Source organism: Balaenoptera physalus (genome assembly GCF_965194825.1).
Source record: "Balaenoptera physalus genome assembly, chromosome: 17".
In the NCBI taxonomy this organism is placed as follows: domain Eukaryota; kingdom Metazoa; phylum Chordata; class Mammalia; order Artiodactyla; family Balaenopteridae; genus Balaenoptera; species Balaenoptera physalus.
In genome coordinates, this window is record NC_138895.1 from 78,558,418 (window position 1) to 78,573,754 (window position 15,337).

The following is a 15,337-nucleotide window of genomic DNA, read 5'->3' on the forward strand; positions in this document are numbered from 1 at the left end:
ATGCTGGACTATCTAGTGTAACCATTATAATAGCAGTTCTAATTGGCTTTTTCGTATGTATTTGTGTGTTTTCATATTTTATTACCTTTTTACTTATTAAGGGATTTCCTCTCATACCTAATCTGCAAATGAAACACTGAGGGAGCAGAGCAACCTGAGGGCGTGGGGTTTTGTTGGTTCATTTGCTATAAAATAAGATCAATAAATCCCTCATGAGGGCTGTAATAGAGATTAAGTGCATACGACTATGACATGTCATGCCATTACTGTTAAAGTAAAGCTGACTTCATGATCCCAAGAGGGTGAAACATGATTTTCACTGGTTCCAGGGTTGCATGAAATAGGAGTCAGAATTTTTAAAAAGTAAAAATCACGACAACAACAAAAATGTCAAATGATATTGAATGCCACCTGTAAGTCCATCCCTGATTTATGCACTTTATAACCGTCTCAGGAGGCAAGGCATCGGATCCAAGGAGGTGGGCAGAGACTGATAAGGCCCAGCCTCCAGTTTTAGTCGGAAACCGGGGTCTCAGGCAGCTGAGAAGCAGACTGGGAAGCAGGGACCAGGGCTCTGCTGACCCCAGATGTTAGAACTGACATTCATTAACAGGGTCATGAGGGTGAGAGTGAAGACCATGGCCACAGAACCCCAGTTATTAGAATGGGAACATGGTAGGTAGGGAGAGAAGAACGGATGCGGGTTGAGAATTTAAAATGATCACACCCCGGCCACCTACTGCAGGTGGCCTTGCTTGTATGTTCTTTCCAGCACTGGGTCCATTTTCATGAATTATACACTGACGCTCATGACCACTATCCATGTGCAAAGGCAGACACATTCACACATCAGAAGGTTTGGGGACCACAAACGAACATTTCAGGGCAGGACATGGGGGCCCTGCCGGCTGTATGAGAGCTCAGTTTCAACAGTCGACACCTTTGTTCTACAAGCTTTGCTGCAAGTGGACTCGAGTGATCATTTGAGAGTGATGGCTTTCCCGCTGCTCCCTCGAGCTGGATTGCCCTGGGCTGGCCTCCAGGTCCCCTGAAACCCTCCAACACCAGCAGTTCTGCCCACATTGACCTCTATACTGAGGCTCCCTGTAAGATATCACTTGGAAATAAAAAAAACGTTTTGCTGTTAGAACAACTTTTTTTTTTAATTTAAAAACATAGTCCTATTGATCTTTCCATAATGTTATTCTGTAAAGATCAGTGGAATGGGGCACTGAAAGCAATGACACTCATAGTAAGCTGGTCAAAAGCAGTGGCTTGTTAGGCCCAATAGGGACAACTCTTCAGACTTAAGCCAGGGCTCTGTGTGTTCAGTCTTCGGGGATAAACAAAGTTAAACAGATACAAAATGCTGGGGCGCGGGAGGTGTCAAAGACTGTGTCTACAAAGTAGCGAGTCCTTAAGGAATAGCTCCCTTTCTGACACGTGGTTTTCAGGGCTCATCATTTAGGTTCTTTTTGCACATGCAATTTGGGACTGCCCAGCTGCGGCAGGGGTGGAGGTGGGGTAAATCTGAGCAGGATAGTGAGGGGCTGAGGCTGATTAATTCATTTTAGTTTCCAGGCAGAATGGGTCTGGGGTCGGACAGCCAATATATGTACCGAGGGTGATGGGTGGTGGATACAGGAGGGGTCTGACACTGCTGCACCCAGAGCCCCCATCCCTCAACTCCTAGGCTAGTAATTGCCTACAAGATCAGGGAGTTTCCAGCCTGCTTACTTTGTATTTATTTATTTTATTATTATTATTATTTTTTTTTTTTTTGGTCACACCACGCGGCATGTGGAATCTTAGTTCCCCAACCAGGGATCGAACCCGCACCCGCTGCACTGGAAGTGCAGAGTCTTAACCACTGGACCGCCAGGGAAGTCCCCAGCCTGCTTACTTTGTATCCCACCAATTATCCAAGCAAAGAATGCAGTTCCCTCAAGATAAAAGAGCAAAACAAAACAAAACAAAACACACACACAACCATTTTTGTGCAAGGAAATTGCTCTGCATTGTGTTGCTGTTCAGGTCTCTTGGTAGAACTGTTATGGTAACACCTGGCGCCCCACTTCATTGATTCCCATGACAGACCAAGGCCGAGCCTCACCTTGTCATGATCTTCCTTCCTCCAGTCTAGTGTTGCTTGCACCTCAGTTTCCTATCAACACAGAGAACTAAATAATTTCATGAGCATCAACAAAGAAAACAAACAGGTAGGACTCAAATTTCCCTAAATGACCCCATCCAGCCTTCTTCCCCAAGGTCCGCAAGCTGTTGAAATCAGGCAGCTCTAAATCCAAATGCTGAGATGTCATCCTCAAAAGCTGTTTGGCCTTAGGCAAGCCCAAACCTTCTGAGTTTCTGTCTCCTTATCTATAAAATGAGATTAATAATGGTTATCTTGGGAGGATTAGCTTTTAATTTGATCATTAATCCATTCATGCAATCCAAATATTTGAATACCAACTCTGAGCTGGAGATGAAGTGCTGAGCAAAACCAGACATTGTTCCTTCTTCTCAGGGAATTTAGACTCTAAAAGGGGAAGTTGTCCTGCCCACAGATGATGCCAATAAATAGTGTCCACTTTTAAGCTGGAATAATTGCCAAGAGGAAAGTAGCAGAGTTTCCAGGTGAGTGTAAGAGGGCTCACTCAGGTGTGGAGGGTGAAGGAGGCAAGGATGCAGAGCAAGAAGTCTTCCCTCAGGAAGACACCAGAGCTGATCAATGGGAGGCGGTACAGGTAATTAGGCAGAAGCAAGGGAACTGCTTTCCAGGCAGAGGGAATAGCATGTGCAAAGTCCCCAGGATGGGACAGCAAGACATTGGTTGAGGAATTCCCAGAAGCCCAGTGTGGCAGGAGAGTAGGGCAATGGAGAGAGTGGTGGGACCAGACACAGGGCCTGCACTCAGAAGCAAGCTTCAGAAGTCCTTCCAGGGTCAGAAAGAGAAAACCAAATAGCGTGTATTAATGCATATATGTGGAACCTAGAAAAATGGTACAGATGAACCAGTTTGCAGGGCAGAAATAGAGACACAGATGTAGAGAACAAATGTATGGACACCAAGAGGGGAAAGTGGCAGCAGGGGGGTGGTGGTGGGATGAATTGGGAGATTGGGATTGATATGTATACACTGATATGTATAAAATAGATAACTAATAAGAACCTGCTGTATAAAAAAATAAACAAAATAAAATTCAAAAATTCAAAAAAAAAAAAAAAAAGTCCTTCCAGGAAAAAAGCCAACAGGCACAGCTGAGCCTGCTAAGAGTCACCGAAATCAAAAACACCTTCAGGAGGTACAGGGTGGGTATGACTCCAGGGGACAGTTCACAGTGAGCTTGAGGGGGATAGAGCTGAAGCCACTCTCCTTTCCTTCCTTTTATGTTGTGAAGTCCATTGGGGGCCATCCTGAACGGCCTCAAGATGGACAACTCCATAGACCCCGGCCGGGTCTGCAACCTGTAAATATCTATCAAGAATATTCTTGTTACCCGAAAACTGGGTTCACCTCTTGGTGGGTGTTGAGCCAAAAGACACAACCAAGCCAAAGCGCAGGAGAAGGAAGGATTTATTGCTTGCAGCAAGTGAGGACAATATCGGGGAGCTTTCCCAAAGCACTGTCTCTCCAAACAGCTGTATTGGGGAAGTCTTAAGCTAAGGGTACATGCACGTCCATGAAGGAGGTTGGCTGTCAACAGAGTCAGAGCTTTAGTTGACTGAAGTCAGGAGGGTCAGAAAAGGTCAACATCATCACCTCTTAGGTTCCAGGTTCCAGCTGATCTGAGGTTGAGCGCTTCAGGCTAATCTTTACCATACCATTGGAACAGACTGGGAGTCTTCACAACTGATACATTATCTTTGCTGTTGTTACTTCTCTTGCCTGGTAACAGTTTGTTCCTGAATTCTTTTGTTCCCTTAAGATCATGAATTACTGACACCTGTTCCAGGGCAAGCACTGTGGCCAGGCTTAGATCACAAAATGGCTTAGGCGAAAAATGGCTTCTCTTCTGTCAAGAAAGCCATGCCTGCTTCCAAAAAAAAAAAAAAAGGTATCAAGTATGTACAGATTGGAAGTCAAAAGTGTGTGTAGGTGTGTGCATGTTAGGGTAGCATGGGGGTAAGGAATGGAGATGAAAATCCTAGGTAGCTGTAATCAGACAAGAAGAGCCAGGATTTGGAATTGGGAGATCTGAGTCTGCCACTGGTTAGCTACGTAACCTTGTGCAGGTCACAGCACTGTCGGAGCCTCGGTTTCTTCATCTATAAAATGGGGATAAGGGCAATCCCACCCTGGGGCGTTGTGAGGGTCAGAGGCATGCATTCCTCATCTTCTGGGTACTAAAGACCACACCCTACGATGAGCATCAGAGATCGGGGGAACAGCCTCTGCCTTAGAGGAGCTCACAGTCTAGATCCTAGACGCTATGAAAGAAACAAGGAAATAGATAGTTCCAAACAATGCGATGGGCATGGAGCAAAAGGAAAACACGGGCATGATGGCACTGCACCTGGAGGCTGGACGCGTAGCACAGGCTGCTGACTCCGTCCTTGGCCAGCTGTTCCAGCCCGAGCTCCCTGCCCGTTCTTGCCTGGAAGCTCTCTGCACACTAGAGCCTGCAGGCAGGAAGTGAGGAAGGATTACCACCAGCAGCTCTCAACCCGTGCATGGCAGCTTTGCATTAACACCAAACCCTGTGCCCTGAGTGGACTGACTTCGAGGTGAGTGTCCCCCGATTTCTCAGAACTTCCCCCAGCAGGACCAAGGCCAGTTGCCCCCATGATGACTTGCTTATCATGCCCCCTCTTAGTGACTCCTTCCCTGCCTCATTTCATTTTCCCAATCTCTTAACAGTTCTTTCTGGGGTCATTTCCCAATAATCTCCTAGCACTCAAATCCTTGTCTGGGGGCCTGTTTCCCTGGAAACCCACTGGAAGTGGGGTGAGACAGAGTCTCTGGAATGAAGGCTCTGACCTGAGCTCGCTGGGCTCTGAAGGTAAACACAGTTGACCACCCCTAACCCCCGGGCACGGGTAAGGCATCCAAATTAGCATCACTATTAAAAGAAGAAATTGACCAAAGCCAGGTCGTTGAACCAAGGCATGTCCATGAACAATGTGTTACGGGTCCAATGACAGGAAGTGAGTCTACACCAAGAAATTAAAGAAAACAAACCTTTACACAGATAGTTTGAGAAGCCCAAGCTTAGAATGCCCCGTTCCCTTCTTAGCCATGCCTTTTTGTTTGTTTCTTGTGTCCACAAGCTAAACAACGGCACTTTGTCCCTAGTCTTACCCAGGATAGGTCAACGCAGAGAAAAAATAAAGCACAAGGGCCCCTTGCATGGAATTTAGCCTCAGGCCTCCGGAACCATGGGATGCTCTGGCCTTAGGAAGGACCCCCTCCGGCCCCCAGCTTTCCAAGGGCTCCAGCTCACGTGCTACCCCTCGGGAGGGCTGGGAGCCGCATCAGCACAGCCTGTTAATCACCCCTTGGCAGAGCCAAGCAAGCAGCTCTGGGAAGCCAATTAGTGGAACAATGTCTAGAAGACTGAGTACCCAATAACATCAGAGGCAAGGGGTGATGGCACCTTATCTACCAGAGCCAACCTGTTAGCATGGCTTTGAAGATGTTTCTAAGAATAGGGTGGAAAATTATTAACCTCGAATTGCAACCTTTCTCCACCCCTCCCCAACTACAGTATCCAACGCAGCTGGGGCCTTACACACAGTAGGTGCTCTGGAAAGTTTATAAATATGTAAGAGAAAAATATGTTATGTTTGTATTTTTTTTCTTTTGATTTCCATCTTAGGTGAAGACCTTCTCTCTGATACAAAGAAGTAAATTTCAGATAATGTAGTTGGATGAGTGGGTAAGCACCTTATGTCATTCAGGTTGCAGCCCAGTTTTTTTTTTTGAGGAGTTAAAAACAACTGTACTGTCTTACAAATCAAGTCTTCACAAGAACAGAAATGTGGCTCTAGAAACAATTTAAAGCCCACCTATCCCTTTACCAATCCCAAATTCTCCCCCATCGTCTCAAAAGGCTTGCAGATATTGTAAAAGACCTGCGCTTAGGGAACAAAAGTCCTTCTTGGTGGAAGCCTTCTCCATCTATATTGACTCTTTCCCGTCAGAATTCAAACCAATTCTTGCTCCCCCCAAACACAGTCCCTCACCGTCCTCCTCCTCCTGTCTCTCCCTTTTTTTTTTTTTTAAAGATTTAATTTTATTTATTTTTGGCTGCATTGGGTCTTCGTTGCTGCGTGCAGTCTTTCTCTAGTTGCAGCGAGCAGGGGCTACTCTTCGTTGCAGTGCGCGGGCTTCTCACTGCGGTGGCTTCTCTTGTTGTGGAGCACTGGCTCTAGGCATGTGGGCTTCAGTAGTTGTGGCACGTGGGCTCAGTAGTTGTGGCGCACGGGCTTAGTTGTTCTGTGGCATGTGGGATCTTCCCGGACCAGGGCTCGAACCCGTGTCCCCTGCACTGGCAGGCGGATTCTTATCCACTGCACCACCAGGGAAGCCCCAGACAAAGTTCTTGAAAGAATGATGCTCCATCCTTACTCCGTACTGTATTTACCCGTCACATCACCTCACTCTGGCTCCCGCCCCAATACTCCTCTGAAACTGCTCTGGCCAAGATCTCTGACAACCTCGTCAACCTTAAGTTGAATAAGCCCTTCTCAGGTCTGCACTGTACCTGCCTCTCCGCCGTCTTTAGTTCTTCTGACCCTCCCTTTTTCTCTCCTCTCTTCCTTGGCTCTTGTGACATCACACCCTCCCCATTTCCCCCCTGCCCCTGCACGGCTCCACTTCAGTTGGCTTTGCCAGTCTGCTCCTTTCTGGCTGTTTCTTAAATGTAAGTGTAGGTGTTTTCCAGGACTCTTTCCCACATCTTCTGTTCTCACCATTCACAATCTTTCTGGCAATGGAGACATCCACTGCAGATTCATTACCATCCATATGCAGATGCCTCCTAAAGCCATATTCAGTCTGGACCTCTCTTCTTAGCTCTGGACCCAGAAGCTTCCAGATCTAGACTGGTAGGGAGGTACGTGGGTCTAGACCTCAGAGCCTGCTTCTCCTCCTTGGCCTCCGCAGGATAGTGAAGATAATAGAACCCACTTATCTACTTCTTTCTACTCACCAAGCACCTGGGGAGCTATATCTCCACGAGGCTCTGCCAAAATTTACACTTCCTTTCCCTTCTGAGCAAAGAAGGACATTGATTTTTTTACTGCAATGCCATAGAAAATGCAGGCTCTCAAGAGAAAATGACAGGGATGGCCAAATGGATTTCTCACTCCTGCACACACTTTGCATTGCATGTAGTTATTGCAAAACATATTACCGCACATTTAGAGACTTAAAGCTATACACATCTATTATCTCACACTTTCTGTGGGTTAGAAGTCTGGGCACGGGTTAACTGCGTTCCCTGGTCAGAGTCTCACCAGGCTAGAATCAAGGTGTCATCTGGGCTGGGGTCCCATCTGAGGTTCAGGGTCTTACGCTAAGCTCACTGGTTGTTGACAGGAGTCAGTCCCTTGTGACTGTGTGGTTGAGACCCCCATTTTCTTGCTGGCTGTTGGCTGGGGCCCACTCTCATTTCCTAGAAGCCTACAGTTCCTTGTCACATTGCTCCCTCTCTAGGCCGGCTCATGTGGCCAACTAATTCTTCAAAGCCAGCAGGAGAATCTTTTGTACGTTAAATCTCTTCCTTATGAAGTGCCAGGTCCCTTTAAAGGGCTCACCTGATTTGGTCAGACTCACTCAGGATAAACTTCCTTTGGAGTAACTCGAAGACAGCTGGTTTGGGACCTTCATTGTATCTACCAAACCTCTTCCTCATTTTACATAATAACCAAAATGAAACCCATCCTATTCACACTCCAGGGAAGGGGACTGTGCAAGGATATACACCAGGGGTCAAGAGTCTTGAGCCACTTTGGGATTCTGCCTAGCACATCTCCCTATTTTAATTCCTCCATGACATGCAATACCAAGTCATGTCCGGGTGTCACCTGCATTGCTCTTGTACTGTGCTGCGAGGGGTTGTGCAATCTGCCAAGCTTGCCTGGCTATGGACATGGATGCAGAAAGATTCTGCCCTGAGTCTACAGCTGAGCAAATATTCCAGCAAGGAGAGGGTCGATGTAAGTGTGAAAGATGGCTTTGAACCTATTACTGTCTCCAGGACAGAAATGGCAAAAATGGGGGCTGATGATAACATGAAAACACAACTTTTTTTGCCTAATTTGGATAGTAAAAGTGCCAAGTACTCCCAATTTTTATAGAAAAATTCACCATAGGCAAACGTGATTTCTAGGCAAAGGAGATTTCATCAGGGGATAAAAATCTTTCTGCCTTGCAGGTTTGAGGATCTGAAGTAATTCCACTGAAGTAATTTCCACAAGGGTTATCAATAAGAGCATTGTTTTATTTAATCATCAAAAAAGTTCTGTGAATTATATAGAAAATGGATATACAACAAGGTCCTACTGTATAGCACAGGGACCTATATTCAATATTCAGTGATGAAACATAATGGAAAAGAATATTTAAAAAATAATATATGTATGTATAATATATATATAAAAATCACTTTGCTGTGCAGCAGAAATTAACACAACATTGTAAATCAACTACATTTCAATTAAAAATAAAGCCCTGTGAGACGAGTATGTTACTATTCCCATTTTATAAATAAGGAAACCAAAGCTCAGAGAGGTTAAGTAACTTGCTCAAAGTCACAGAGCTATTAAGTATAGAAAAATAGAATTGATGGCAGGTCTGTATGGTTCCAAAGCCCTTGCCGGTTACCATTCGTGAGGTATTATCCCTCGTTCTTACCTCGGTCCCGGTGCATGTGCTCTTCTGGATCCCTTGTGCCCAATACTTCACAGGGATGCCCCTTCCATGTTGCATTAGCCCAAACTGCAGAAATTCTTTCTTAATTTGAAATCTACCATTCTATGAAATTTCTCTGAATTCTACCCTTTGCAGCACGTTGGAAAAGCAACCAACCAACCAATGAAAAGAGCTTCCTCCTTCTGATAGCCATCCAAATATTTAAAGACGGCTCCCAGGTTCCCTCTAAGGTGAAATATTCTCAGGTCTTCTCACATGGCTTGATTTCCAGATCATCCATAATCCCACTTGTCCTCTGCTCATTTCTTGGTTTATCATTTCCCTCTCAAAATGAGACACTCCAAATTGAAGAGTATTTCTGCTCTGTCTAGTGAGTCTAGAACACTGTGAGACCATCACCCACTTGATGTGGACACTATGCTTGTATTAATACAGCTTAAAATCACATTAGCTTTGCATGTGGCCACATCACATTGTTGGCTCAAATGTAGACTGCACTTGGCTAAAACTTTGGGTCTTTTCCAACTACACTGATGTCAAGTCAGATTGTCTCAATCCTGACCTTGTGTTGCTGAACTTTTTCTAACCTACTGTTTTTCAATAGGTTCAGTCCTCTTTTGGAACATGTTTAAATCCTTCTATGTGTGAGTCTGCAGTGCAAGGTATAAACTCTTCTTCCAGTTCTGGGTCACATGTACAGTTGATAAGTACGTTTTCTTCCTCTTAATCCAGATATTTATCAAGTGTTATACGGGCAGGCTGAAGCATTGAGTTCTTTGAGGTTGGCATGACAATTTTAGTAACCTGACAGCTTTTAAAAAACATTAACTTCTTGGGCTTCCCTGGTGGCGCAGTGGTTGAGAATCTGCCTGCCAATGCAGGGGACACGGGTTCGAGCCCTGGTCTGGGAAGATCCCACATGCCGCGGAGCGGCTAGGCCCGTGAGCCACAATTACTGAGCCTGCGCGTCTGGAGCCTGTGCTCCGCAACAAGAGAGGCCGCGATAGTGAGAGGCCCGCGCACCGCGATGAAGAGTGGCCCCTGCTTGCCGCAACTAGAGAAAGCCCTCGCACAGAAACGAAGATCCGACACAGCCATAAATAAATAAATAAATAATTTTTAAAAAAAACTTTAAAAAACAAAAAAAAAAACATTAACTTCTTAATTGAACCAGCACCCATGCCTTGTGAACATTGAGATGTGGTATGTCTGTGACATTCTCTTTATCCATGAACCTAGTAACTCTCTTAAAAATGGAAATAAGACTAATGAGAGAAAATTTCCCTAGAAAAACCATGCTGATTTTTAATCATTACTAACGATCACAAACCATGTGCTAACATTCATAGCCTACTGCTTTTAGAGGATTGATGCTATTATAATTTGTTCCTGGAGTATACCTTCTTCACTTTTCTAAAGATCATTAGACTGTTTGGAAGCCTTGTTTAAGCATTCTTTCTGAAATTTCATTCATGTAAATAATTGGCTTAAATGAATATTTTTCCTAATAGATTTTCTAAAAAATTCAACACTTCTCCAAAACACCAAATCGGCAAAGTCCTAACAAGGTTTCCGACTACTAATATTTATAACACACATACCTCCAAAAGATAGCTAAGTATACCAAGCTTGTGAAATACATTTATGGAACTTACAACTGTGAAGAGCCAAATCAGGTAAATCACAGCCTCCAGGTCAGCAGGGATGGAATCTAGGCCACTCGTTTTACTTCTTATTTTGAGATAATCTTTTCCGTACGCTTTCTGGGGCCCTGGAATTTTGTGCTTTTAATTCCTTTTTTATCATAATGAGGCATCATCATTATATTAGCCTCTGAGTAAACCAAAGGAAATGTAAATTAGTCTGAAGCATCTCTGGTCTCTGGTGCTGGTTGAAAGCCGCTTGGGCTTCAGTCTGGATGAAGTCCAGAATTAATGAAAGGTGGATGACAATGATCAAAGCTTATTTCTGATAATGAATATGCCTGGTGTGTTTGGATAGTTAAATTTGTCCACTTTACTATAATATCATATTTCATTGCATCTTAAAAAATCTGGGATTTGCGGTAGTTTTTTTAAAGCATTTTGAAGTTTAAAATACGTTATGTACACAAAGCATAAAATGTACATATAGAGTTGAATAAATTATTGTAAAGTTAGCACCCATGCAATCACCCCTGGGCCAAGACACAGACTCTTCTGCCCCCCAGGAGTCCCCTCTATATTCTACCGATGGCCGTGTTCTTGCTGTGTCCTCACATGACACAGAGAGACAGAGAGACAGGGAGAGATCTTTGTTCTCTCCTTATAAGGACACTATCCCATGATGAGGACCCCATCCTCATGACCTCATCTCAAAGTAATCACCTCCCAAAGGCCCCATCATATGGTAGTTCTATTTTTAGTTTTTTAAGGCTTCTCTATACTATTCTCCACAGAGGCTGTATCAATTTACATTCCCACCAACAGTGCAAGAGGGTTCCCTTTTCTCCATACCCTTTCCAGCATTTATTGTTTGTAGATTTTCTGATGATGCCCATTCTAACCACTGTGAGGTGATACCTCATTGTAGTTTTGATTTGCATTTCTCTAATAATTAGTGATGTTGAGCATCTTTTCATGTGCCTCTTGGCCATCTGCATGTCTTCTTTGGTGAAATGTCTATTTAGGTCTTCCGCCCATTTTTTAATTGGGTTGTTTGCTTTTTTGATATTGAGCTCCATGAGGTCATACAGAGTGAACTAAGTCAGAAAGAGAAAAACAAGTATCGTATATTAACGCATATATGTGGAATCTAGAAAAATGGTACAGATGAACCTATTCGCAGGGCAGGAATAGAAACGCAGATGTAGAGAATGGACATGTGGACACAGAGGGGGAAGGGGAGGGTGGGATGAATTAGGAGATTAGGTTTGACATAAATACACTACTATGTGTAAAATACTTAGTGGGAACTTGCTGTATAGCACAGGGAGCTCAGCTCAGTGCTCTGTGATGACCTAGCTGGGTGGGAATGGGGGGGGGGAGGGAGGTCCAACAGGGAGGGGATATATGTATACATATAGCTGATTCACTTCATTGTACAGCAGAAACTAACACAACATTGTAAAGCAGTTATACTGCAATAAAAAAAAAATTTTTTTTAAAGTAATCACCTCTCAAGGGCCCCATCTCCAAATACAATCACACTGGGGGTTAAGGTTTCAGCCTATGAATTTTGGTAGACACAATTCAGTCCATAGCTCTGAGCAAAGAGGATAAAGTTTTATAATGACTAAAATTTGGCCATTTGTCCAGCATTCTGCTCCAGTACAGCACCTATGGTAGCAGGAATATGTTCAAAACAAGGTATCCTGCACATAAAAATCTATGTACATTTTGTATGGGTGGAAGCGAGGGAAATGCCAAATTGAGGAGTGTTGAGAAATGAGGGAAAGAGACAGGCAAAAGCCAGCTTTGGGGTGGGGTGGGGGTCCCGCATTTACAAAACAGTAGGGATTTTATCTCCTGAATGACTGGGAGCATGAAAAAATAGAGTCAATGATATAGTCACACATGCTTGGCTGTTAGCTTTAAGAGCTATAAAAATGTCCATCCTAATGATCCCACTTTGGGGAATTTATCCTAAGAAAATAAACCAGAAGATCAAGAGAGGTAGGTACACAAAGACGTTTATCACGTTATTTACCATAATAAAAACTGGGAGAAATCCACAAAGGAATACTTAAGTAGTTATTAAGTAAATGTTTGTTGAGTGAACCAATAAATTCTTGCTAATATAAAGCGACAATTAAACCAGTGAAGTCCAGGTTAACAGAATGGAAAAACCTTTGAAGTAGGTCAAATAAACAAAATATAAAATAATAACTACACAATAGTACAACTCTGTAAATACAGTGACAAAAGATGGACAAAACTAGGAGTAAATACAGATAAAGATGACCACAGACTATTTGTTAGGTTGGTGCAATTATGTGCCACCGACGTATCATGTCTACAAAAGATACTGCCATTTTACAAATAAAAAACAACCCATCTTGTGAAAGGTAATCTGGTCAGCTTGACTGCAGTCACAACCTCACAGAGTAGCCTTTGTTTGTAGCCAGCCTGAATAAACACTTGGCTTTCAGTGATACCAGTGAATTGATGAAATACTTGGGGTCAATACAGTGGAAAGAAGGATGTGTTTTATAGTGAAGCACAGAACAACGTGGTAACTGGGGGAGCAGGGTAAAGGAGGAAGAGGATTTGAGCTGTTAAATGAACTACATGCTTCAGGACAAATCATCCGTTATCTCCCATGAGCAGGATGAGAAATAGGGACCTAAACAGTGTGATGATGGCTGAGCAGAACTGTGCTTATCTTCCCTGGAAACAAATACTGGAAAGAAAGAGAACCAGATACTTGGCACTAGTTAAGACATTACTGGATTGTGCCATTATAGCTCATCGGGTAATACGTTCCCTCAAGGTAGAGCTGCAGAACTTCAGAGCTAGAAAAGGGGTTAGGTGATTCAGCCAAGGTCACACAGTTGATGTTTAACACTGAAATCGAAACACAGCCTCTCTGCTAATGGGTGGGGTTGTGTTCCTGTCTTGCTAGTTGTTTGGCGTACGGTGTCCCGCGCTGGAGCTTGCTGGTCGTTGAGTGGAGCTGGGTCATAGCGTTGAGATGGAGATTTCTGGGAGAGTTTTCGCTGTGTGATATTACGTGGGGCTGGGAGGTCTCTGGTGGACCAATGTCCTGAACTCGGCTCTCCCACCTCAGAGGCTCAGGCCTGACACCCGGCTGAAGCACCAAGACACTATTTACAATAGCCAGGACATGGAAGCAACCTAAGTGTCCATCGACAGATGAATGGATAAAGAAGATGTGGCACATATATACAATGGAATATTACTCAGCCATAAAAAGAAACGAAATTGAGTTATTTGCAGTGAGGTGGATGGACCTAGAGTCTGTCATACAGAGTGAAGTAAGTCAGAAAGAGAAAAACAGATACCGTATGCTAACACATATATATGGAATCTAAAAAAAAAAAAAGGTTCTGAAGAACCTAGGGGCAGGACAGGAATAAAGACGTAGACATAGAGAGTGGACTTGAGGACACGGGGAGGGGGAGGAGTGGGCTGGGACGAGGTGAGAGAGTGGCATGGACATATATACACTAACAAATGTAGAATGGATGCCTGGTGGGAAGCAGCCGCATAGCACAGGGAGATCAGCTCGGTGCTTTGTGACCACCTAGAGGGGTGGGATAGGGAGGGTGGGAGGGAGACACAAGAGGGAGGGGATATGGGGATATGTGTATACATATAGCTGATTCACTTTGTTATACAGCAGAAGCTAACGCACCATTGTAGAGCAATTATACTCCAATAAATACATTAAAAAAAATACTTCATAGAAGTAAAAAAAAAAAAAAAAAAGAAGAAGATCTTTAAAGGAGTTTTATTAGCTGAACTTGTGGGCGTTTTTGGAGCATATTTTTTCTTTAAAAAGATGAACACAAGACAAGGTTTCAGGCAAACAATGAGCAAGAAATTCCCCTTCATCTTGGAAGTTCATTACAAATCCATTGAACATTCTGGAATGTATGGAATCAGAGAGCAAGATCCAGAAAAGTGGCTGAATGGCAAAAATTAGGAATTTGCCCATTGATCAAGGTTTGCCCTATTTCATAGTATCAGGCAAGATTAAAATTCCAAAGTTGACATGGATGGATTTCAGAATATTTAAGGTTAAATGTAAAGTCTAAGTCAGAGGTTTTATTCTTTGGACTAACTGTGAAGAAATTAATGGAAGATTTTTTATTATGTTATAAATGGGGTTTTGTTTACTACTCAAAATAAAGTGGTTCTCCTTAAAAAACAAAACAAAAAACTCCCCTGTGATTCTGAATATATAAACCTTTCAAAATAGATAAAATAGTAAGACATCTATTTTTAATATTTATTACATTTTTTTCTTTTCCATTATAGTTTATTACAAGATACTGAGTATATAGTGCCCTGTGCTATACAGTAGGACCTTGTTTTTATCTAATTTATTCCCCTCTCCTTTCCCCTTTGGTAACCATAGGTTTGTTTTCTATGTCTGTGAGTCTGTTTCTGTTTTGTAAATAAGTTCATTAATATTTATTACATTTTAACTCATATTTAAAATCATATTATCTAAAAATATATTAACTAGAAATATCACTTTTATCCATTTTCACTTTACCTGAAACAATATTTACACTCTACATCAATGTCTCTGGTACTACTAGAGCCACTCTGGAATACAATTTGTCATAAAAAAAGAAAAAAAAAAAAAGAAACACAGGCTTCAGAGTCAGAGGGACCGAGTCTCAAACTCCAGAACCACCGCTTTCTCGCTATCTCAGTTATGCACTCCCTCAAACTACAACTGCACCACAACATGTCAAGGGCTGTCATCCTCCCCTACCACCAGTGAAGG

At 43.2% G+C, this 15,337-nt stretch overlaps 1 protein-coding gene across 2 annotated transcripts in view; it reads right to left on the minus strand.

The window, feature by feature from the left end:
• Positions 1 to 2,191: 2,191 nt before the first annotated feature.
• LOC309646973 (uncharacterized protein) overlaps positions 2,192 to 15,337 on the minus strand; it is an 80,703-nt gene continuing 67,557 nt past the window's right edge. Inside the window, exons 8-10 of one of the 2 annotated variants that reach the window (XR_014255698.1) lie at positions 11,374 to 11,618; positions 10,050 to 10,711; positions 2,192 to 9,720 (exon numbers count right to left, since the gene is read on the minus strand). The gene's annotated coding sequence lies outside the window, so the exon portion shown is untranslated. Of the gene's footprint in view, positions 9,721 to 10,049; positions 11,619 to 15,337 lie in introns of both variants that reach the window. The other variant, XR_014255699.1, reaches the window with a different exon arrangement.